The sequence below is a fragment of the Vicugna pacos genome, chromosome 1, assembly GCF_048564905.1.
Source record: "Vicugna pacos chromosome 1, VicPac4, whole genome shotgun sequence".
Taxonomy (NCBI): domain Eukaryota; kingdom Metazoa; phylum Chordata; class Mammalia; order Artiodactyla; family Camelidae; genus Vicugna; species Vicugna pacos.
In genome coordinates this window covers 17,293,866-17,316,880 of record NC_132987.1, presented here as the reverse complement: position 1 = coordinate 17,316,880, position 23,015 = coordinate 17,293,866, and the positions used below count along the sequence as shown (strand labels likewise).

Below are 23,015 nucleotides of genomic sequence, written 5' to 3'. Positions count from 1 at the left end.
TTTTGTAGCATCTTCTCTATGAGTCTGAAGCTGCCACTGTCATGAGACTGCCCCACCAAGAGGAGACAAGCTATATTAGTAACCTATAGCAAAACTGACCTGTAACTCAGGAAGGTCACCGTCAAAAAAGAGAGACACGTGACAGATTGTATTTTCTTAATTGGTCATAACAACAACTCCCATTCCAAATTGTCTTCTTCTAACATGACTTTGACACACTTCTCATTGAGAGATGGAATCTGTGTTTTCATCCCTTAAATGTGGGCAGGTTTATGGCTGTGGAAGAAGTGGTTATGGTACCTCCAAGGCTAAATCATAAAAAGTAAAAGAGCTTCCACCTGGATGTCTCAGGACACTTGCTCTTGGAACTGAGCCACTCCACGAGGAAGCTCCCACACCCCACTGTTGAGGCCCACATGAAGAGAAACCAAAGCCCCTGATTATCAGTGCAGACTGAGCTCCTAGCTGATAACAAACACCAATTGGCCAGTCGCTTGACTCTATCTAATCTAACTGCTTATAGCTACTGAAAAAAGAATCCTCAATTTGACTAGCACATTGAACCAGCTGATGAGTGAATCAGTGAGCCAAAAAGTTGATCTGAGGAATTCCAGAATGTTATATAAGAAGAACAACAGGCTAAAAATAAAGAATAACAATGAGGCAAATGGTGTAGTCTCAGCTTTACTGAAGTGGAGAAGCCAACAGAAGGCCAGCTGCAGCCACTGCCCAGAGATGAGCATCCCACAGACATTCCATGGGTGAGATCACAATTTTTTGTGAAAAATCCATAAGGAACTTGAGCTGTCTCCCTGACGACAAAGTCAGTGTGCTCCAGGGCACACAATTTTAGCCAAACATCTACCAAGGACATAAAAGTAAGTGTCACTTTTCCATAAAATGTGGTTATTTTTTCTTTTATAAACCCTATCTCACCTTTTTTCTCTAGTAATCAATGTACATATGTTTGGTCTTTCTCTTAGTCAAGTAAATGTCAGCTGTGCTTTTAACTAAATTAAATGTCTCTGCTTACTCTTTGACAAAAAGTATCAGAAAAAAGTAAAGAAAAATGGAAATAGATCAAGAAACCAAAATATTCTGATAAGAGTTTCAGGAAGAGAAAATGATGCAATATTTGAAAAAATAATGACTGAAAAATTTCCAACACCTGAGATGGTTATAGTTTTCAGATTTATAGATAACAGGATAAATAAAAATAACCCATACTAAGAGACATGAGACTTCAGACATGAAGGAAAAACAAAAAAATTTAAAATATAATAATTACAAAAGGCATACAAACTATAATGGAGTAATAATGTGAGTAACACCAGACTTCACTCTAACAACATATAATTCAAGAAGACAATGGAGAAATAGCTTCGAAACCCTGTGGAAAACAATTTTGAACTTATTTTTATACCCAGCTCAAATACATGTGTTAAATAAGTAAACTTTCAGACAATAAAGACTACAAAATTTTACTACCACAGATCCTCCCCAAAAGTACTTTTAAAAGATGTATCCCCAAAAGAAGACAGTGAAATGAGATAATGCATAGAAAGCATTTAGTATGATGTTAAATCTGCTTTTCCTCTACTATTAATAAAGACAGAAATACATAGCACTATTCTCCTGCTCTTCATCTCATTCATGTCTTGAATGTGTATGTGACATATGGAGCTGCAGCAGGCATCTTGTGACCATGAGGCTATAAGAGGAAAAGAAAGAAAAAAAGAACCACAGAAATGTAGATTTTGATATTTTTAGCCTATTGTGTCATCTCTAGCAATTCACCCACCTTCTCGTTATGTGAGAAAAATACATTTCTATTTATTTAAGCCATTTTTGATTCAGTTTGCTGCTATGTCACTCAGTGTACTCCTAAGTGGCTTACATCTCCGCTTTTCTTATCTTTAAAGTATGAACTATTAGAACTAAGTGGGAGATTAGGTTAAAATTTTCCCGTACCTAATACATTCTCCAATAAATGTTAAGCCTCTTAATCCTCCAGATTGTGAGCTGAAGAGACCATACTATCTTCATTATAGTATACATCTCCATTCTCACTGCATAAGCAATTCAGTCTAGTTCATTGGATATTTATTGAATGAATTAATGAATCTAATTTATAGATTAGGTACTTTGACAACTGCTAATACATAGTAGGGTATCAATAAATATATGTTGAATGGATGGATGAATAAAAGCTGCAGATAGGTCAGTAGAAATTAGTATTGACTGTTGTCTTAGATATTGTCAAATCAACTGACTAACTTTTCTGTTTATTATTCCTGTGCTAAGACAGCTTTTGAAATGTTCAAGGGTGCTTCTTAACCATCTTTTGCCATCTTCCTGGCTTCTTTGACACTCAACATTCAATGTAGAACTTCTATTTCATTTTGAAGAGAGCTATAATTGGAGGGGGAAAGTGACTTTATTATCCTCTCTCTACTGACCCAGATTTTATCAGTTTAAACTGATTTCAAGAGTTGTGTACCCCTTGAATTCCTGAACAAAAAACCAAAAGACAGCATATATAGAATCGAGTGTTATTATGTTGAAATAATTCATACACAGGGAAACAAAATGTTATGAGTGTTAGTCTTTAAAAAGGAAATGTCAGGGAAAAGGAAAAGGAAAAGACAAAGGCTGAAGACCTAAAAATTACCCGCAAACCTTATACACAAAGAAGCATCAAAGAAGAGAAATATCCATAAAGTAGAAATTGATGGATGCGTAGATGAGGTTATTAAAAATAGTTTGTAGAAGCAGCGGAAAATAGAATAATTTGGTCAAGTAGGTAAGTCTTAGAGACTATACTGCACATGAAAAACATCTGAAAATAAAAAACAGAAAGAGCACCAGGTTCCATATAAGAAAAGAACCATGTATTTAAAGCAAGGGTATGGAAAACAGAAAATGTGCCAGCATCAGTCTTTGACTGTCATATAGCAGAAGATTCAGAAAGTTGGCTGCCTAATAATATAGAAACAAAGTCAGAGTTTATCAGATAGGAAACAGGAAGAGTAATAGTTTGTGATCTCACTGACAGGTGGACTTACTTCCTGGGAGATCAGAAAGGCCGAAACACATGCATAGTAAAGACTCAGGTGAGAAATGACCAGAGGCACCTAGTGATGGGCAGTGTCCTGGGCCTATGGTCAGACCTAGGTCTCCTTACTCACTGCTTGACCTCGGGAAGGTCACTTGCTCTCATCATGATCTATAATTTGGGAATAAAATAGGGTTATTGTGAGGATCCAGAGAAAATGGTTGTAAAAGAGATGATTAAAATGATAAAGGAAAGTAGACTATGGGGGATAAAAAGTAGAGGAGAGAAAATTAAAATGAGAATGAATTTTATTTATAAGATAATGCTCAGTATTTGTTGGAGGTGATTTTCTTGGTGCCAGGAAAAAGCCGTATATACCAAAAACGTTTAAAGAAACGTCTCTGTGTGCTTACCACATACAGGGAGCTATGTTAATGGTTCCAGTGTAAAAGATAGTCCCCTGGAATTTCATGCTTGTCATGGGAAGTACCACATAGATGGAATAATAGAATTATTTAATAAAGTATATATGAAATCCTATCTCATATCATATATAGTATATGGTATAGGTTATGTAACTGTAGGCAGTTTGGATCAGGGATTGGGAAGAGAGTTAGGTGTCGGAGTCAGCTGTTGCTGAAACAATGTTGCGTGACAAGTTGATCCCCAAAGCGAGTGGCTTACAACAGAGAATCCATAGTCTTCTCACTCACAGATCTGCAGCTGGTGGGGCCAATGCTGGGCTCAGCTGAGATCAGTTGGGTTTATCTTCAGAGGCTGCAGATTGGGTTTAGATCTTTTCCACATGTATTCTCACTTAGGAACCAGAAGCTACCTGGGGCAGATTCCTCTCGTGGCAGATAGCAGACACTCAAGAGGGATGAGTGCACACATGTCATGTCACTTATGACCTCCTCTTGAAGCTGTTGTACCATCACTTCTGTTGACAGTCCATTGGTCAAAATAAATCATACGGCCAAGTCCACCATTAATGGGGAAGGAGTATACTCTGCTCACAGAGGGAGACACTGCAAGACTGCATGGCAAAGAATGTGGAAGTGTTATCTTATTGGTGGGGAATGTAGTAACGGGAGCAGTAATTTCAAACTATTATATGTCCACAGAAAGACACACATGCAGCATTATTCACAATAGCGAAGACTGGAAACAACCAAAATGTCTATTAGCCAGAGAACAGATAAACTGTGGTGTGTTCATAGATGGAATCCTATGCAGCACTAATAAGGAATAGAGTTCTGATACATTCTCCAGGAGAGGTGAAGCTCAAAAACATTATACTAACTGAAAGAAGCCAGACACAAAAGACCACATACTGGATGATTCCATTTATGGAATTTATTTATGAAATGTCCAGAAGGAAAAATCTACAGAAATAGATATAAATTAGTGGTTGCCTGGGGAGGAGTCTGGGAATAGGGAGTGATGGCAAATGGGCACAAAGGATCTTTTATTGGAGTGATGGAAATGTTCTAAAATTGTATTGTAGTGATGATTGCTGAACTCTGCAAATTTACTCAAAGTCATTAGATTGCTCACTTTTAAAAAATGAACGAATGTTATGGGTTATAAATGTACCTTAATACAAGTATAAAATGAGGAGAGAAAATGGATTCATTCCTGAGTTCCAAGAAATATGCAATTATTCTGTCTTAAGGGTTTTTCAGAGGATTGAGTGTGATGTTTATAAAGTTGCTGACATAGAGACTGGCACACAGCAGGTGCACAATACATGATGGCCATTATTGTGATCATTTCAGAGAGATGGATCACCAGCATGTAAACACTTATGGGTGGGAGGCAACAAGGCATGTTCAGGAAGCTGGTGGTTTGGAGTAGCCAGAAAGTAGATCTTATGTGGGAGAGTAACCATGGAGGAACCGGCCCCAGGTCACCAAGCTGGGAGGTGGTAGATCCTTTAATGGGGACTTGGCTCAGTCTGACAGCAAAGTAAACGTCTCCTAGAGCATGTGTCGTATGAAGTGCAGTCTGGGGAGGGCCCTAGTTTGCAAACTTTAATTATTGATTCCTTAGGGAAAACGAAACTTATTTGTGGATGTTGGACTTAGTTGACGCCGTGTAACTCAGGGAAATTGCGATGTTCTCATCATGTCGAAAGAACAAGAACAGACTAAACGCTCTGTGATCCCTGGCTGGAAATATGAATGTGGACTTGCTTGGATGTGGCTAAAAGATAGTTCAAGATATTATGGTCCTCCTGATTGCTATGGGCTAGGGATGTTGGAAGGTAATTCCTGCCAACCGAGGATGGAGGTACACTGCCCATTGCCAAGTGTGTCCACCAGGAACAAACAAGCCGGGATATGGAAGAGACCAGGATGTGCTCTAGAATAGGCCCACAATGTCATGTGGGTTCAAAGTGGAGCCACGCAACAATGTGTAGTGTGGAAGCTAAGCCTTCTACAGAAAGGGACACAGTGAAGGGAGGAAAAGGCTGCTGCTGCATGCTGCTCAAGGTCGCCTTGGAGATCAAAAAAGATCATGTAGATCAATGTGTATTGATGAGGAAAGGCACCCTTGATATACAGCAGAGTGAAAAAGAGCAAGTTACAGAATCATATATGGTCTGATCTCATGTATGTGCTAAAGTGCATCGGTATGTGTAATCTCTCACTTTCTGGCATATAGATTTATTTTTTCCCTGATTGTGTGCTCCTCAAATAGATGTATACACCAAAAGAGCTATGACTGTGTTCTGTGCCTGGGTCAGTGAGTGCCTGGGGTGTGGTGGGCACTCAATAAATTGTTGATTGAACTAACAATATCTACGAGAACTACAGCACACTGTGTGCTCTCTGGGTGGGATTAGGCACATGGACAAATATTTGTGTGTATATGTGCTGGGGAAGATTTCTGGGATCAGCTGGCAAAGATTATGGGGAAGAGAGGGCCAGGAGTCTATGTCAACAGCAAGAACTCAGGGGTTAAAAAAAATGAAGGCAGTTGAGGCACTAGAGGGATCATGAGATGGGCAACTTGGAGACAGTGGGGAAAGGAATCGAATTTGGGAGGAATCGGGAAAAAGCAAACTTGCCCTGTGGATTAAGCACACTATGAAATGAAAGAGGAATGAGATGAAGGGAAGAAATTAAATCAGAGCATCAGAGCCTATGAGAAAATCTGACTTTGTCATGCAAGCTCATGAATTTGTCCTGTACACTCCTGTGCCTAGTCCCTGTAATGTACTGATTTTTTTTTCCAGGACACTCTTCACCTGACCAACATCTGCACTTCCTTCTGTTCTCAGCTTAGATGTTTCCTCCAAGAGTTTCTTCTGATTCCCCCTCCCTGCCCCGACTCTGACTGGCCTGGCCAAGGTGCTGCCCCTGTGTGTTCCTAGAGAATCTCCCTCTTCCTCTCCTGTAGCTCAAGTCACTGCGGATTGTAACCACCAGTTTTACTTGTCGTCTTGTCCGCTATACTGCAAGCTCCTTGAGAACAGGAACATGCCTTGCTAACCTTGGTCTTCCAGAATCTGCACAGTGGCTGGTTCAGAGAAGGTACTTAATAAATGTGGATGAATAAGTGAATGAGAAAATGTGACTTACTAAACCGAGATTTGGATTTGTAATTAGAAAACCTTTGCTTAAATCTTGACCCCTCCAACTTCTAGCTCTATGACTACAGACAAGTCACTTAACCTCTTGGGGGCGTAGTGGTCTCAGTTGTGAGATGAGATACTACTATCTGTTTTGCTGGCCACATCACCGTGAACAAACCTGACCTCATCTGACCACACGTTCTTGTGGAGGTGAAGTAATATTAGGGGTAGGAAAGCTCTTTGTGAAATAAAAAGTGATTTTCAGTTGTTTTATTAGAATTTAGAGTGTGTGTGTGCATACATGTGTGTATACATATATAGTTGGTGAAGAAAGAAATTTTACTATGTCAAAACATTTCTAATAAACAATGGTAGTGCCTCTGCTTCAGAATACGTTTTAAGTGTTTTTGATGGTTTGGAACAGCACTGACCAATAGACCTTTTTGCAGTGGTGGAAATATTCCTCATGTGCGCCGTCCAGCACGGTAGCTACTGGCCACCTGCAGCTACCAAGCACTGGAAATGCGGTGCTGTAAGTGAGAATGACAGTTTTAAATTTTATTTAATTTTGATTAATTTCAGCAGTCACATGTGGCTAGTGGCTAGCTCACTGGACAACACAGATGCAGAAAATTTCCATCATGACGAAAAGTTCTACAAGACAGAGCTGATTCAGGTTTAAATTGGTGATGAATAACACAGTTGAGTGCATAGGTCAGGGATGTACTGTGAATGTCAGAAGTGGTTCGGTATGAGACTGGAGGTGTACCTCACCTAAAAGGCTTTCCTGTTTGTTTATAAAAACATGGGTTTTGTATAGTTGCCAGTTTTAATTTCTGGGTTAATACCTGGGGATATTTGCCAGTATAGAAGCAGTTGACCTACCTCAAAGCCTCATATCTACTGTGAAACTGGAGGAATTAATGCTCACATATCCACCAGCTATTCTACCTGATGAGATAACTTACCCATCTTCATCAGCAATAAAAGGAAGGTGTTGGGCTGTCTTGGAGCTTTCTCAGATTCACAATGCCATCTCTGTATTCCCAAGGAAATTGGTGAGAATTATGATTACATACCCAAATTGATGATTCAAGAACCTGCATACATGATGATGATGCAATAAACCAGGGAATGTGTTAATAATAATAAAAAGGGTTGATAGGAAGACCTGCAGTGCTCCCTTTAAATTTTGTAAGATCTGTATGTAAACCTCAGAAGCATTTTTCTATGCATAATTTAATTTTCTCAAAAATCTATGTTATCTAATAGATGCCACTTTGAAAGTTTCTTATCCCGTGGCCTCAACAGCAAGGAAAGATGGGTTCATTCTTCATTGTTTTCTAACACTTGCACTTCCCTCTTCTGATCATTCTGCCAGCGTGTTCTGTTGAGGAAAAGTAATAAGGTCAAAAGAGAGGTTCTTGGAAGGAGCTGGACTGCACAGCAGTATCGGATGCATTCTGTCCATCCTTGGTGGTGCTGAGAAGAAGACACTGAGGGCAAGCTTCTCCAGAGGCAAGTGGAAAATTCAGAAAGGTCACCAGGTGTAGATTAAGGAGAAGAGCATACATCACCTGCTTGAGTTAGAAAAATGAAATTCGTCTTTTCTAGATGAAAATCTTTTGAGAAGTCGATGGGCTAGGTTTTTCAATAGTATGTCAAGATGATTTAGATTTAGGCACATTGGTCCACCTTAAAAAGATATTGTCTGATTTTTCTTTTTCTGATTTTTAAAAGATATTGTCTGATTTTTCTTTTTCTGATTTTTAAAAATAGCATACCTGTGGTTTGTTGAAAGAAACAGGTGTACAGAATTAACCATCACCAAAACCTAACCCCGGTTTGGTTTCCGTGTGCAAGAATTCATTAGGGTCAATGAGTCTTTGTGTTCTAAATGACTTAAGTGAGTGGCCCTTGGAACTGAGCCTCACACCTGCCCTGCCCTCTCCTGTCAGGGTCGGTGTACATAGGTCACTGGCGGGGGCTGTGAACAAGCTTTTCTTCTGACCCACACCCTAGATGTCCTAGTTCCTTTCCCTAGAGACAACCACTCATCAATTTCTTGATCTCTCCAGTAAGTCATCCGTGCACTAGTCATCTCTGCACAAACTAGCAAAGACTAGAGATATCCTCTTTGTTTTCACACAAACCTGAACATTTCCTGTGCACTCTTCAGCACCTTGCTTTTTCCCCCCTCTCTCAATAGCACAGTTGTCTATTCAAACAGGTCTCTTGAGCACCTTCCATATGCCAGGCACTGATCCAGGCATTTGGAGATCTGAGTTACTCCAGAGATCCTGTATCTGCACATGTGCATCTAATTCAATCTTTATGCAATTGCCTAGCATCTAATAGGGTTGCATCACTGTCTTCCATATCAGATTTCTTTTGGAAGGACATCTGAGGAATTCACTGAAGTTGAGAGTATTTTGATTTTGAGTTGATCCTTGCTAGGGTTAGAATTCCTCCCAGCTCTGTACCACCTGAAAATGTGACTCATACATCTTCTTCATGACACTGAAAGGAATGCTGAACTTTGTAGAGTGACTTGGCACTGTCCCAGAAAATGCTCATGATTTTGCTATGGGTTCTAAATTCTCATGGTAGGGATCTGTCAGCTTCCACTGAACAACTTCCTGGTCAACAGTTCTCTCCCTTCCTTCTCTTAACCCCCTGAGGAGGTACTCTATTTTGCAGAATCAGGCTGGCAGCCTGCCTGGGTATGTCTTGGACTTTCTAAGAGTTAGTTGTGTTTGCCTCAAACTTATTTATACCAATTGTTCTTGCTACTGTAAGTGTGCAAATTAATTAAATATAAAGGGAACCAATGAAATATTAGTGTGAAAAAGAAAAGTTGTTTATATGAAAACTGGGCCAGTGCTTTGAAAACATTGGTAAGATTGAGTTGCTTTAAAAAATTTCTGCCCATTTAGATGTGGGTGAGAGAACTGTAGAAAATTGTAGAACCACCACCAAAAAAACCTAAAAAGAGTACATTCAAATTGCTAATGTCTTTAAATCTTTGTTTGCTAAAAAACCCCCAACAACCTAGAAATCATAAAGGATTTATCACAGATGTGCTTTTTGCTAGAAACAGAACAAAACATGGATCTTGGCCTCAACCCAAAGACTACCCAATGATTGTATATTGTAACTACTTTTGCATCAATTTCTTAAAGTATATAGGTATCATTTTTTAGTGATGCTTTACTCTAACTGGTTTGTTCTTTTAGTTCATAGGTGAACTACCAGGCTTCTACTGTAGTTGACAAATGATTTGAATTCACCCAATAGTAATATCATTGAGTCCACAGTCATTATTTTATTCCAAATGGTACCATGGGCAGCGGTCTCAGATGCTTACTGATATCAATGTGTAGATATGAGTTCTTTGGCATTTTCCTTGCTTTTAATAACTCTAAGATTGGGGATAATGCAGCCTGCTCTGTTCTTTGTAAACTCTTTTGTTCTGATTGATTTCTCTCTCTTTTTCTAAAAGATTACCTTTATGATGCATTGGAATTTTCAAATCCTTCTAAAGGAAATTATTCTAGTGTGAGATGGCTGGGTTTCCAGTTTAGAAATTCTTCTAGTCTGGGATGTTGGGTTGTCCAATTCATTGGATTGTCCTCTGTGTAGAGTAATTGGTGATATCTATATGAAGAGTTACACAAACATGTTTGGACCAGTGCAGCACCAAGGCTGAAATTGCAGAAGAAAGGAGATGCACTAAAATGCAAGCTCTACCGGGCTAAGGCCTTTTCCCTAGAATTTGACTTTCTGCATGGCACTCTTACTGGTCTGTGGATACTTAAGTGTGTCTTTTAACTTAAAAAAAAAAACTGGAATTGTATTTACTTGTCTCCATTCTCCAGGTCCCCTTGTCTAACACTGAATGTGACCCTGAGATGATCCCTGCCCGCAAAATGCTGTAAACTCCTGGTCTCTCGGTACCTGCTGTCTCGTTTTCCACCCCACATTCTGCCACTTCTTTATTCTTTGGCCTTCTTTTTTCTATCTCTTTCAAATTATTTTATCTCTAGTTTCCTTTCTGGCTAATACTATAATTTTTTTTTTATTGTTTTCAATCTTATTGTAGTGGAGTGACATGAGCAAAATTTACATTTTTTTTTAAGGAAGAGAAAATGCCATGTAAAAATCTATACTGTTTCTCTGACTGAAGTATAACGTCACCTTTTCTCTCTTCCTTCCTTCCTTCCTTCCTTCCATCCTTCCCTCCTTCTTTCCTTCCTTCCCTCCCTTCCCTTCCCTTCTCTTTCCTTTCCTTTTCTTCTTTTTCTTTTTCTTTCTTTTTTTTTTTTGAGAAAAATGGCTTGAATGTCCCCTCTAATTTATGTATTCATTCAACAACTATTCACAGAGTTCCTCCATGTGCCCAACCCTAGGCTAGGCACTGTGATGGTGAGAGTGAATGAGACAGAACTAACGTTCATGGGCAGAGACAGGTAACAAAGTAAATAACGTAATTTACAAAACAAAATGACCTAAAAAAATGAACACAGGGCTGTGACATGTGGGTGGGGTGAGGCCACTTCAGAGGGGGTGTTCCCTGTAGCCTGACTGAACAGGAGATGAGATGTAAGCTGAGAAAGAGTCAGCCACATGAAGAGCATCCAGGCAAAAGGAATACACTGTGATGTCCTGGGAGAGAGAGGAGGGGGCTATTTTAGGAACTGATCCAAGACTGATGAGGCTGGAATCCAGTGAGTAGAGTGGGAGACAAGGCACAATGATGTGAAGTGAGGTAGAAAGACAGGGCCAGACAAATCATTCATACCCCTAAGGTATATGTAGTCACCTGTTACATTACTGGTCTATCACACGAGAACAGCTAACGTTTAATAACAGCTAGTGGCAACAGAGCACCTCATGATGTGTGTGGTGCTGTCCTAAGAGTGCGACATTTATAAATCATCTCTCTTCAAAACATCCCTATTAGCAGGTATAGTCATCGTCCCCATTTTGCAGATGAGGAAACTGAGGTACAGAGATAACTTCCCCAAGCCCTACTAGCTAGTAAGATTAACCAGTGAAATGCAGCCCTAGCCAGTCTAGCGCCAGGGCCCACTCTCCAAGATGTTCTGTGTTCCATGCCACAGCTTCTGAAGAGGCAGTTGCCACATCCAAGTAGTTAAGAATGACTTTGAGTCAGTTACAGGTGGGCAGCCTGGGACTGGAAGTTAGATTTAGAAACTTGATGATTCCAGTTTAAGAATTCTGGCTCGAATATATTGTAGGTGATATATTTATAGCTCCTTGACAAGTCTTGGCAAGGATTTTTTGGACAGGACATCCAAAGCAAAAGCAACAAAAGCAAAAATATACAAACAACACTACAATCTAAAAAGATTCTGCACAGTGAAGGAAACAAATCAACAAAATGAAAAGGCAGCCTCTGGAATGGGAGAAAATATTCACAAACCATGATAAGGGGTTAATATCCAAAATATATAAGGAACTTATATAGCTCACTAGCAAAAAAACCAAATAACTTGATTAAAAAATGGGCAAAAGATCTGAATAGACATTTTCCCCAAAAAAGACATATAAATGGCCAACAGGTGCATGAGAAGGTGTTCAGCATCACTAATCATGAGAGAAATGCAAATCGAGATCACAGTGAGAAATCACCTGACACCTGTTAGCATGGTTTTTATCAAAAAACATGAGATAACAAGTGTTTGGAAGGATATGGAGAAATGAGAGCATTTGTGCGCTGTTGGTGGGAATGTAAATTGCCATGATTATTATGGAAAACAGTATGGAAATTCCTTAAAAAGTGAAAAATAGAACTACCATGTGATCTAGCAATCCCACTTCTTGGTATATGTCTAAAGGAATCAAAATCAAGATCTTGAAGAGATACCTGCACTCTCATGTTCATTGTGGCATCATTCACAATAACCAAGATACAGAAACAAGTATTTGTCAATGGATGAATGAATAAAAAAAGTAATATATATATATATTTTGGAATTTTAAAAATTGAAATATGATTGACACATAACATTATATGAGTTTTAGGTGTACAACATGATTCGATATTTATATATATTGCCAAATGATCACCACATTAAGTCTAGTTAACATCTGTCAACACATAGTTACCATTTTTTTCTTGTGATGAGAACTTTTCAGATCTACTCTCTGAGTACCATTGCAAATATATAATACAGTCTCATGAACTAGTCACCATGCTGTATTACCATGGAATATCATTTAGCCATAAAAAGAAGAAAATCCTGCCATTTATGGCAACATGGGTGAGTCTGGAGGGCTTTATGTCAAGTGAAATCAGTCAGGCAGAGAAAGACAAATACTGCATGGCATCACTTATATATGAAATCTAAAGGAAAACAATATCAGACTCAGAAACAGAGCACAGAATGGTGGTTGCCAATGGCTGGGAAGGCTGAGAAGGGAAGAAAGAGATGCTGGTCAGAGGGTACAGACTTTTGGTTATAAGATGAGTAACTTCTGAGAATTCAATGTACAACATGATGGCTATAGTTAACAATACTGTATTGTATTTCAATATTGTATTGAAATTTGCTCAGAGTAGATCTTAAACACTCTCACCAAAAAAAAAAAAGGGTAACCAGGTGAAGTGATGGAAGTGTTAATTAACTTGATTGTGGTAACAATTTAATAAAGTATACATGTATCAAATGATCACATTAAGTAAATGTAATTTTGTCCATTGTAACTCAGTAAATTGGATGGAGGGTGGGAATCTTCTCTGGCTTTAGATACCCTAAGTTCTCATAAGAGCTGCTAGTCTCTTTAAAACTCCATCTGGTTCCCAATTCCTCCCCCTGAGCCACCATCTCCAGCCCTACTCTTTCCTCTTTCCAACAATACTGTTGGTTCCTGCTTTGAACTTTATTCTGTTTTCAGTTCAGGATTATTGAAATATTTACATAAATCCTCTTCCTTGATTGTAAGTTAGGACTGTGTCTTCTGAAATTTAAGAAAGATAAAATATGGCTCAACATTTAATCTTTCAATTGTTACTTAGTAACTCATTTTTCTCTTAGAAAACATATCTCTTTTCAGTTTGGAGACTCATGTAATTTGTGATTACTGGATAAGTGAATTCTGAATCTTTAAAGAACATTAGTCTAAATCCACACCCAGTCTGTTCTCTACCTTCCCTCTTTAAATGTGCTTCCCATGCTCTTTTATGTGTGTAGATGAATGTGTTTCTTAGGGCAGGGACATTGCTCCATTTTCTGGTTCCTGAGGACTGCAGGGAATTCTAGTTGGTTAATCCTTTCCAAGATATGCTATCTCTTTTTCCTGGGCCCAGGGAAGCAGGGCCCCTGGTGAAGGCTATTAAGGGAAGTCCTTAGAGAATTAAACTGAAGGAGCCACTGGCTAACGAACCTGACTCTGAGACTCTGCAGGTCTCATCACTAACACTTTATGGATGACATTTGATGGATGGATTGAAGTTGCCAGGGGACTATTTTGCTAAGCTTAAATAAGTGCAATGGATTACAACTGGACAGAAGTCTCTAAGCAAGACCAAATAACATTTCTGGGGACAATGTGTCTATTAGGAATTTTCTAATTAATTAGTAAGGGCAGAGAGCTGACATACAATCTGGATTAGGAGCAAGAGTTAGAGGGACCAATAATAGAGGTATGGAAAAAGATGTTGGTGAAGCCAGCCCTTCTGAAGATTGCAGCGGCGTAGGTGTCTGTAGTGGGAGCCCACTACTCCCTTTATTACTATGACTACCTCCCTGTATCCATCATCTCCTCTTTCCTCTCTTATCAGTCCCACTTTTCGCTCACACCTTAAACGTCAGAGTCCCCTAGATGTTGTTCTCAGACCATTTCTATTCTCAGTCTGCACCACTCTCCCCAGGGGTTCTTTCTCACCCACTATTTCCAGAGAATTCTGGTAATTGTTTTTATATTCGGCTGCCTGTCTGACCTCTCTTCTGACTTGCCTCTGCACCTTGACCTCAGCACATCAAAAGCTAAACACGTTATCTGCTCTTCTCTCCTCCTCAAACCTCTGTTCCATCTCTGTTTTCTATGCTGGATAAATTGCACAATCCTCCACCTGGTTGCCTAAGCAACAGTTTTTAGTGCCATCCCTGACTCCTCCCTTTCCTATACTCCAAGCTCCGTTTATGTTGCCTCTTGTTTTGCCTTTCAATGCTGTTCACTTGCTTCTACTCCACCTCCACCACTCTAGACCATGCCATCATTGTCTCCCACCTGGACTTCCCTAATCCACCCTTAACATGGCTTAAAACCATTCAGAGGCTCATTATCATCGCTAGGATCAAGTATCTACCCCTTGACTTCATGTATGGCTGTTTATGATCTACATCCTGCTTTTATTCCCAGCTTTATTCTCCCTAGTGTCTTATGCTCCAGCTGCATCAAGTGGCCTGTCATTCTTAGAACAAGTCATGCTGTGTCATACTCATCTACCCTTGCACATCCCTCTACCTGAAATGTCCTCTTTCTGTGTTCACCTGTAAATTACTGTCTTTCAAAACTCAACGTAGAAGTCACTTCTTCTATGAAGTCTTCCTGGATTACTGGTTGCTCTCAGAGTTAATTGCTTTCTGCTCTGTACCACCTGTATGCCTTGTGCATATTTTTATTATACAATTAATTACATTTTATTGATATTGCTTACTTACTTTTATGTTTTTCTTAATAAACTTTGAGTTTGAGGGGAAGGACTTTGCTGATTTATCTCTGATATTCCAAATTACTCAGGTACAGAGAAGGTCCAAGTGGGCCAAGCTACAAAAGCACTACAAGGAAGCCATAAAAACTGAACAGAAATATATCAACTCTAGCGCATAGTAGGAGATACAAAGTTTGCAGCTTGAGTCCAGGTATAATGAACTAATGAAAAAAAAAACAACCTCAACAATTTCCAACTCAACCAAATCCAGAGTTGCTGCAATGTATTATTTATGAAGTCCAGTTTTCAACCAAAATTATGGAACTGCATAGAAGTAGGAAAGTGTGGCTCATACTGAGGAATAACTCAGTAAATAGAAACTGTCTCTAAAAGGGACCAAATATTGAACTTAGCAGGTAGACACCAAAGCAGTTATTATAAATATATTCCAAGGATCAAAGAAAAACACATTTAAAAAATTAAAGAAAAATAGTTTTAGTGAATGAAAGTATAGGGATCTCATCAGAGAAATGGAATATGTATGAAAATTTAGGAGCAGAAATTACAACCACTGAAATGAGAAGTTCATCAGATGGGCTCAACAGTCAACATACCTGTGGGAGGATATGAAGTGGTACAATACATGTCATTGCAGCCCCAGAAAGAAAGGTTAGAAAGAGATAAAATATTTAAGAAACAATGGCTGAAAGCTTCCCAAATTTTATGGAAAATACAAACTCACAGATGCAAGAAGCTTACCAAACCACAAGCAGGATAAATACAAAGAAGACCACTCTTAGAAAACTACCTAGAAAACTAATCCTAAGTACGTTATACTTAAACTGCAAAGATCAAAGAAAAATTTCATGGCAGCTAGAGAGAATGATATATTACATAGAGGAGTATAATAATATGACAAAGAGCTGGCTTCTCATCAGAAACAATAGAAGCCAGAAGATATTAAAATGACATATTCAAAGAACTGAAAGGAAAAAAAAAACATTAACTAAGAATTCCATATCCAATGAAACTATTCTTTAAAAATAAAGGTAAAATAAGGACATTTTCATGTAAACAAAAACTGAGACAATATATTGCCATCAGGGCTGTGCTATAAGAAATGCTAAGGGAAGTTCTTCAGGATAAAGGGAAATAACACTAATCTATAGGAAGTAATAGAAGAATGAATATACATGAATATTTACATATATAATTATATATTATACAATAAATTTTAAAAGTTATGCAACTATTTAAATAAAAAATTATTACACTGTATTTTTCTGTTTATTATATATATAATTATGTATGACAACAATAGCATTAAGGGTGGGGGAGGTGATTGGAAACATGCTATGGCAAAGTTTCTATATTACATGAAATAATTCAATATTAGTTCTGAATATTTGGGGATAAGTTATAGATGCAATCCCTATAAAACAATGCAAATTAATATAGCTATAAAGCCAATATAAAAGGAACACTTAAGAAATATTTGGTTAACACGAAAGAATACAGGAAAGGAAGAACTGAGGAACAAAAAATAAATGCAACAAATAGAAAATAGCAAAATGGCAAACCTAAATAAAACCATACAAATAATTATATTAAACATAAATAGACTAAATATTCCTATCAAAAGGCAGAGATTGTTAGACTAGATGAAGATAAGTAAAAGCCAAGTATATTCTGTCTATAAAAGACACACTTTAAATACAAAGACACAGATATGTTCAAAGAAAAAGCTGGAAGAAGATATACCATGCAAACCATAAAAAATAAAAACCTGCAGTGATATATTAGACAAAATATACCTCAAGACAAGGAGAGTTACTGGGACAAGAGGGTCATTTCATGATCATAGGGTTAATATCTCAGGATGATCTAACAACTACAAATGACAAATGTATGTATAATTTTTATCAGTAACAAACAGCAGTTAGCAATAATAATTATTAGGAACTTAACCTTTTTCAAAATTAAGAAACTTTTCTAAAAGTGATTCAAGAGTATATCAAAAGTATAGGTAATAAATATAGTGGTTGTAAACAGAACCTATGTTATCTGGGCACAGACTCACTTGGTCACTTCAACATAAGGAAAGTTCAAATCATCCTTCTAATGATTTGCAGTAGAAAACTTCCTAGGCCTTCTTTCTTATATATAAATCTATTACATTTAATATACTTTTTAAAAGTTTTTACACATTTTGTTTCTTCCTTAAAGCTTATTATTTATAGATACTTGAAATCCAGGAAGTAAAGTTTATTTCTTTCATCTCATTTCATGCTCTGCTACAACCAGCCAATTCTTACTTAAGACAAAATTATTCTCTGCTTTTTCCTGATAAAAACACATCCATTATCTTACACATACATCTCCTTACCAGCATACTCATTCTTTTACATTTCTTCAAAAAAGAACATGAATATTAATAAAGCTCAAAGATATTTGTGCATCCTTTTGTTGACATATTAACTGATGCCTACATTCTTATGTAGAAAAAAGAATGTAGGTAAATGAAAATTATACTGTCTAAGTTTTCAAATGTTATTTATCCATTAAAAATCAATATCAATTAAAGATCTCAAAGTTAACAAAGGAGATGAAAATCATAGGTTTGAGTTTGCACATTAAGTTCTTATGATTTGTAACATTAAAACATTTCACTAGCATAATACTTTAAAAAGACATTTATTATTATTTAACTAAACTTACTTTTGTAATCTTAAATGCATTGTGTAAACAATAATTTTGACATAAAACCAATACAGGAAATTTAGAAAATTTTAATCATGAGGAAATAAACTCTGCCTTATGCAAACTGGAATATTGTTCTTTATTTTTATAAGGCGGTAAAAACAGGGAGAAGACATAGAGTTAGTTTTAAACTAAAATTAAATCAGTCTAATTTGTCCAAAGCATCTTGATAAGACTGTTACTTTTTCTAATACAATTAAAATATGTTTGAATTTATAAACCAAATTTTAAAGATTCTTTAAATCATACTTAAAAGCTCTGGATAGCTCTCTTTCTTATCTTATAACCTAGTAACCAAGGCCATTAACTTAATTCACAGGTAAACTTTTTAAAATTATTTTTCAGAGCTGCAGTAAAAACAGATTTTTTTTTTCTCTTAGAATAGCCAAAATAAACAAAATACTAGGAGTTAAATTTTTCCCTTTGGGAAACCCTTACTTTTTTTTTTAATTTGTATGAGTATTTAATATATCATTTTCACCCTGATAGTCAATAGGAACAGAAGTTGCCCCATTAGGTTTTAAGAGACCTTGTAATCGGATTTATTCCTATTTTAAATTATATGTGTTTATCTGGATTAGATGTTCTTAGAGGTGAACATAACAAATCAATTTTTTAAAGACTATTTGATCTCCAAAGTTTCTTGAGCATGAGAAAGAGAGGAAAAGGGATAAAAAAAAAAAAAAGAAAGTGAGAAGGAGCTGGCTATAAACAGATATGGAAGGCGCTACAGATCATCAAAGGAGACTTGGATGCAAAAAAATATATTTTCACACACACACACACACACACACACACACACACACACAGGGGGTGGGATGGAGAGAGAAAGAGAGGGGTGGAGGAAGAGATATTGAAGCTACAGCTGTTTTAAACAACTCAGCCTTGATAATTCCATGAGGACTGTATGAATAAAAGCTGATACTATTTCCCAAAGGAGTGTGATCTTTCATATTAAAATAATATGTCCTTTAGTCAGACAAAGCAGGGAATTTCCCCAAAAGGGTTTCTTCCCTTTTGTTCTAAGACAACTATTTCATTTTGGGTCTTCTAAGAAGCAGGCAGCAAAACTGACTTAGATGTGAAAATATTTATTGGGAGAAAAGCCCTTAAAGGGTGAGACTTAAGACTTCACTGTAAGTTGACATAGGTAAGGGAAGGGAGGAAAGCTGAGAAAACTGGGTACAAAGAGCTTCACCCCACAGTACAACTCTAAGAAAGTGTCAGCCAGGCATGGGGTGTCCCAGAGCCAAGACTGCCTGTTAGAGGAGTCCTATGTTGGGCAGGAATTTCCCAGATATTGTGCCTCCACTGTGCTGAGTTACGGGCTGGAAGCTACCCAGAGGATGTGGTGGATCTTGAAAGTAGGGCAGGTCAGTAGATTGCATTCCTTTCAGAGGTTTTCCCTTAAAGAAAGGTCTGAGCAGCTCACTCCCATGTCTGCAGCAGAACCTCTCCAGTGAATAGTTTTGGTTGCCACTGCAATTATAAGTTGTCCTTGGTGAGCTTGTAACATTTAGAAAGATAAATGTAAGAATGAGATTGCATAAGGCAAAGTTCTTCCAGAGGTAGCACAATTTACTAACAGGCATGGCTGACCGTTGGTTTGACCCAAGGTCAAGCTCATCCTAACTTCTGAATCAAGAAAGCATCAGTCCTTTGCAGGTCAGAGTGTATGGAGAGAAGAGCTCTCCCAAAGCCATATGCTCATATACAGACCAGACTGAGAAATGTTAATAGGTTTTGAGTGACCTAAGGCAAATTTGTGTTAAGAAGAATTCCAGTCTGTCAAGACATTTTACTCAGTGGTTTTCAGGGCCAGACTGGACGACAGAATTATGAAACCTATATCCATCTTCTACTCTCTGGACTTTTTGTAGACATATAATAATATAGATTAAGTAAACAGATGGGCAGGCAAATGACTAGTGGCAAATCATTGCTTTGGATGACCATTACCGAATAATGGTTGACTATTAAAGTCAAACCTTTTCCCTATACTTTTTCTAAAAGTTTTAAAGTTTTGATTTTTAATCTTTAATTCACTTTGAGTTTTGTGCGTGTGGAGATAGGGTTTTGAATGTACTAAATAGTACTTCCTTTCCTTACTGATTATCATGGCCATCTTAATCATATACCAAGTTTCCGTGTATGTGTTGGTCTGTTTTTGAGCTTTCTCTTTTGTTCTACTTGCATATTTGGCTGTATTTGCACCACTACCATAGTCATTAGACAATTCTTATTTTAGAATCTTGAAATCTGATAAAGCAAGTCATTCTACCTTGTTGTTTCTTAGAAATGTCTTGGCCATTTGTCGTGATCATTTGCTTTTCCATTAATTTTAAATGAGACTGTCAAGTTTCAGAAAGAACTCTCTTGGAATTTGGTCTGAAATTTAATTGAATCCATAGATTAATTTTGGGAGACCTAGCATCTTTATAACATTTAATCTTCCTATCCATGAATATAGTTTTTATTATTTTATTCTCCTTTAATGCCTTTCAATATCATTTTACAGCTATCTATAGACAAATTTTCCACATTTTTATTGGATTTATTCCCAGCCTTACTCTCATGTCCTCTGTCATTTTCCTTTCTTATATTTTCTTTGCTTGGTTTTAATATCACATAATAATCTCTCAGAATGAAGAGGAGGTATTTCTTCTTTTTCTACTCTCTGGAAGAATTTGTATAATTGATCTGTTCCTTCAGAGGTTGGGAGGAATGAACTATAAAATCATCAGGTCTGGTATTTTATCTGTGGGAAGATTTTAAACTATTGATTTAATTTCTTTAATAGATAATTATAAAGTCTAGTCAGGTTTTTCGGTTCTTCTGGAAACTCCTTTTAAAAGTTATGTAAATTTTAACTAAGCTTACAAATTTATTGCATAAAGACATCAGTGTAATATATTCTCATTATTTTAAATTTCTGCTGATTCTATTGTCTCTTTTTTTTATTCCTAATATTGAATCTTTGTGCTTTCCTTCTCTTCCCCACCCCCAGATTAATCTTACCATAAAGTTGTTTTGGATTAGTATATTCAAAGGACATGTGTTTGGCTCTGTTCATCTTCTATATTTTACTTTATTTTCTATTTTATTATTTCTGCTCTTATTTTTATTCTGTCATTCCTCTTTGGATTTATCTGGATGTTCTTTTCCAAACTTCTTAAATTCTAAACTTTTAAGTGGTGTGCTTATCTTTCTTCTTTTCTAATAAAAGCATTTAAGGTTACAAAATTTTCACTTAGTACCACTTTAGCTCCATCCCATAAGTTTGATCTGCAATTTTAACATTATTATTCAATTATAAATGTTTTTACATTTCCATTGTGATATATAAATATTTTTTTCACCAAGAGCTATTTGTAAGAATCTTTGTATTTTTTAGGTATATATATATATATATATTTATGTAAATTCTCTTATGTTATTGATTTCTAACTGAAGTACATTGTGGCTAACAATGTGATAAAAATATTGATTGTTTTGAAATTTGTTAAGACACTTTATTGCTTAGAATATGGTCAATATGTAAATATTCCATATATTACTAAAAAGAATGGGTATTCTAATTGTTGGGTGCAGGGTTCTATATATGTCAAGTGTTAATTGTATTAATTGTATAGTTTGTATCTTTTATATATTTACAGATATTTTAATCTGCTTGACCTGTCTTTAATTGATAGATGCCATAATAAAGTCCATATACGATAAGCCCACAGATAACATCATACTCAATGGTGAAAAGCTGATAGCATTTCCTCTAAGATCAGGAACAAGACAAGGATGTCCACTCTCACCACTTTTACTCAATATAGTACTGGAAGTCCCAGACACAGCAGTCGAGTAAACAAACAAAAAAAGGAATCCAAATTGGAAAGGAAGAAGAAAAAAGTAAAACTGTTACTGTTTTCAGGTGACATAATGCTATATGTAGAAAGTCCTAAAGACATGACCAGAAAGCACTAGAACTAATAAATGAATTCAGTAAAGTTTCAGGATACAAAATTAATGCACAGAAATCTGTTGCTTTTCTATACACTAACAACAAACTATGAGAAAGAGAAATTAAGAAAACAATCTTATTTATAGTTACATCAAAAAAAAAAACCTAGGAATAAATTTGTTCAAGGAACTAAAAGACCTGTATTTGGAAAACTATAAGACATTGATTAAAGAAACTGAAGATGACACAAACAAATGGAAAAATATACCATGCTTATGGATTGGAAGAATAAATATTGTTAAAATGACCATATTCCCAAAGGCAATCTATAGATTCAATGTAATCTCTGTCAAAATACCAATGGCATTTTTCACAGAATTAGAACAAGTAATTCTGAAATTTGTATGGAAACACAAAAGATCCCAAATAGCCAAAACAATCTTGAGAAAGAAGAACAAAGATGGAGGTATTCCATTTCCTGGTTCAGACTATATTACAAAGCTATAGTAATCAAAACAGTATGGTTATGTACACAAACAGACGCATAGATCAATGAACAGAATAGAGAACTCAAAGATAAACCAATGCTTATATGGTCAATTAATCTACTACAAAGGAAGCAAAAACATACAATGGGGAAAGGAGAGACTTAATAAATGGTGTTGGGAAAGCTGGACAGCCACATGTAAAAGAATCAAACTGGACTACTTTTTCACACCATATACAAAAATAAACTCAAAGTGTATCAAGTGTACTTAAGTGTAAAACCTGAAACCACAAAATTCTTAGAAGAAAACAAAGGCAGTATACTCTTTGACATCTTCTGTCTTAGCAGTATTTTTTGAATCTGTCTCCTCAAGCAAAATAAACAAACTGAGACTATATCAAACTAAGAAGCTTTTGCACAGCAAAAGAAACTATTAGCAAATGCAAAGGCCACCTATGAATGGGAAAAGATATTTTCAAATGATATATCTGATAAGGTTTA

The 23,015-nt window shown here is 36.7% G+C and overlaps 1 long non-coding RNA gene across 1 annotated transcript in view; it reads left to right on the top strand.

Moving 5' to 3' along the window:
* Positions 1 to 704: 704 nt before the first annotated feature.
* The window catches only part of LOC140687138 (uncharacterized), a 43,576-nt gene continuing 21,265 nt past the window's right edge, over positions 705 to 23,015 (top strand). The window contains exon 1 of the long non-coding RNA XR_012061362.1: positions 705 to 878. This is a non-coding gene — a long non-coding RNA (uncharacterized lncRNA). The remainder of the gene's footprint in view (positions 879 to 23,015) is intronic.